This window comes from Myotis davidii, unplaced genomic scaffold (assembly GCF_000327345.1).
Source record: "Myotis davidii unplaced genomic scaffold, ASM32734v1 scaffold205, whole genome shotgun sequence".
In the NCBI taxonomy this organism is placed as follows: Eukaryota; Metazoa; Chordata; class Mammalia; order Chiroptera; family Vespertilionidae; genus Myotis; species Myotis davidii.
This window is the reverse complement of record NW_006297573.1, coordinates 2,285,546-2,287,762: the sequence shown is the minus strand read 5'-3', so window position 1 is coordinate 2,287,762 and position 2,217 is coordinate 2,285,546. Positions and strand designations below refer to the sequence as shown.

At 42.0% G+C, this 2,217-nt stretch overlaps 1 protein-coding gene across 1 annotated transcript in view; it reads right to left on the bottom strand.

Moving 5' to 3' along the window:
• Positions 1–2,217, bottom strand: part of UBE2U (ubiquitin conjugating enzyme E2U (putative)) — a 61,595-nt gene that overhangs the window by 39,667 nt on the left and 19,711 nt on the right. The gene's annotated exons all lie outside the window — the stretch shown is intronic.

The following is a 2,217-nucleotide window of genomic DNA, read 5'->3' as shown; positions in this document are numbered from 1 at the left end:
TGGGGGCAATAAAAAGCAGGCAGATTTACACTTCAGAACCTGAGGAACAATCCAGAAACTGGAGGTGCCAGATACCTCAGAAAGGTGAGAGGAACAGCGCAACCAACCAAGATCGACCCCCTCATCCTGTGCACCCAGATGGTCACCACTGCCCAGGTAGGAGGAAGGAGGTGTACTCTCGGGAGAAACTGAGTCAGAGAGGCTCAAGCCTGGAGGAGACTAGGCACAAAGCAGAACAAGAGTGTGGTAAGGGACTGAAAATGGTGACTAAGTCAAATAATTAATATTGAAGAGATAAGATGCCCACTCTCCCCCACTGTCCAGCTCCCAGAGTGTGAGCAGCTAGCATCTCTCTCCCAGATTTATCTCAGGGGAAATAGTCAAGCCTAACTAACGGCTTCAAGCCTAACCAATGGTAACTAATGGTACCCTCCACGGAATAACCCCGCAATGAAACAAAACCGTCCACAAGTCCAGTCTGTATTTAAATAGTCCCCATCTTTTTAATGACTGATATCCATTCACCATATGTTCATCATATGAATAGTCAAAGATCCTAGACATTTGAGTAAATTCAGTATCATGAAAGAGAGTCATCAAAAAAAATAAACAGGGAGAAAAACAGAGACATACTTTTCTGAAAATTTTCTAGAATATAGAACAAAAAAAATAAAGAGATGGATAACAGGAAAAAGTAGATTTTTTTTTAAGAATTAAAGGATCAATAGATCCCACATCTAAGTATCTGGATATTTAAATGAAAGAACAGGGAAAATGAAGGGGAAATAAATTATAAAAGAAATTACATAATAAAAATGTCCAGAACTAAAGGATTAAAGTTTTAAAAATCAGATTTAAACCACCTATCAAATGCCCTACATGTGAACCAAGGAGAAAAAAACAAAACAACACACACACACAAACTACATCAAGAAACATTATCAAGAAAGTTCTGATCACTGGGAATAAAGAGAAGAATTTAAAGCTTCCAGAAAGAAAATCTATTGCATGTGAGCAACTGGCCATCTGAAGGAAATCAGGTTTCTCAAGAGCAACCCTGGCAACAAGAAGGCAATGGGGTCTTTACAATTGAGAGAAAACTGTCTCCAAACCTGCCAAAGTATTATCTGTGTTGTTGCTCACTTGCTGGGTGATTTGGCAATTTGGACAGCTTTTCTGTGTGGTTTGATGGCAAAGTTGAAGAAGTGAAAGGGGTGAAGGCTGATGCCTACCAGACAGGAGGACAAAAGGAAAGGACAATTTTTGTTTAGTTTCCTTCTCATCCTTTCTCTCTGCAGGGCAAACACAAAATCGGTTGCATAGAATCGTCTGTTGTAGAAAATGCTTTTAAAATGAGCTTTTAAATTTCCATTCACCAGAATATGGACATAGCTTTGTTACAGAATCTCTCTTTATAATGACAGTCCTGCAGGGCTCAACGAAAGGTTAAGTGATATGTATCCTTCCTGCATTCATTCATAAATGATTACTGAGTGCAGAGGATACAGAGGATACAGCCGTGGATGCGACGGTGTTCTGGTAGGTTACAAATGTGGTCAGGGTAAAGCAATGTGACTCCTCTGTGTACAAACAGGCCTCAAAACCGTCAGGGAATGTTTGAGGAACCTCCTGGCAATCATGACAAACCAGAAAAGATGCCTGATCCAAACGGATTCATTTGCATCAGAACGAGAAGTCCTGTGGAGAAACATCTGAACTTGGTTCCAATTGTGCAGACCTAGCTAATAGACCAGCAGGTTCTAGAAGGGGACCGGGAAAAGAGAGAATGGGCATCTGAGAGATAAAACACATGAGAGGGAAGTAAGAACGGAGGAATGAGTTGAAACAGCAAGGCCTGCTGACTAAAGAGGTGATGATGCCGGCTACTATGCAAGGTTGTGCACTGCAGAAGAGGAAGGGCAGGATAGAAAGGAAATAACCATGTTACTACGGGCCCAACCCTCCCTTGTGGCAAACCCTTCTGGGCATAGGAGCCAACAGCATTGTTCTGCTAACTGCAGAAACAGGAGCCATGAAGGTGATGGAGTTAGGAGTCATGTAGAGGTTACTGGCAGAATGAAAGTGATCAAACCAAGGGTATCTTATAAACATTAGTCAACAGAGAGGAAGACTGAAGAGCCTCAGGTACCATTTCCACATAGTCACTTAGAAGGAATACCTGGAGGTGGTGGAGGGTAGGGGGTGGGTGTACTGTCT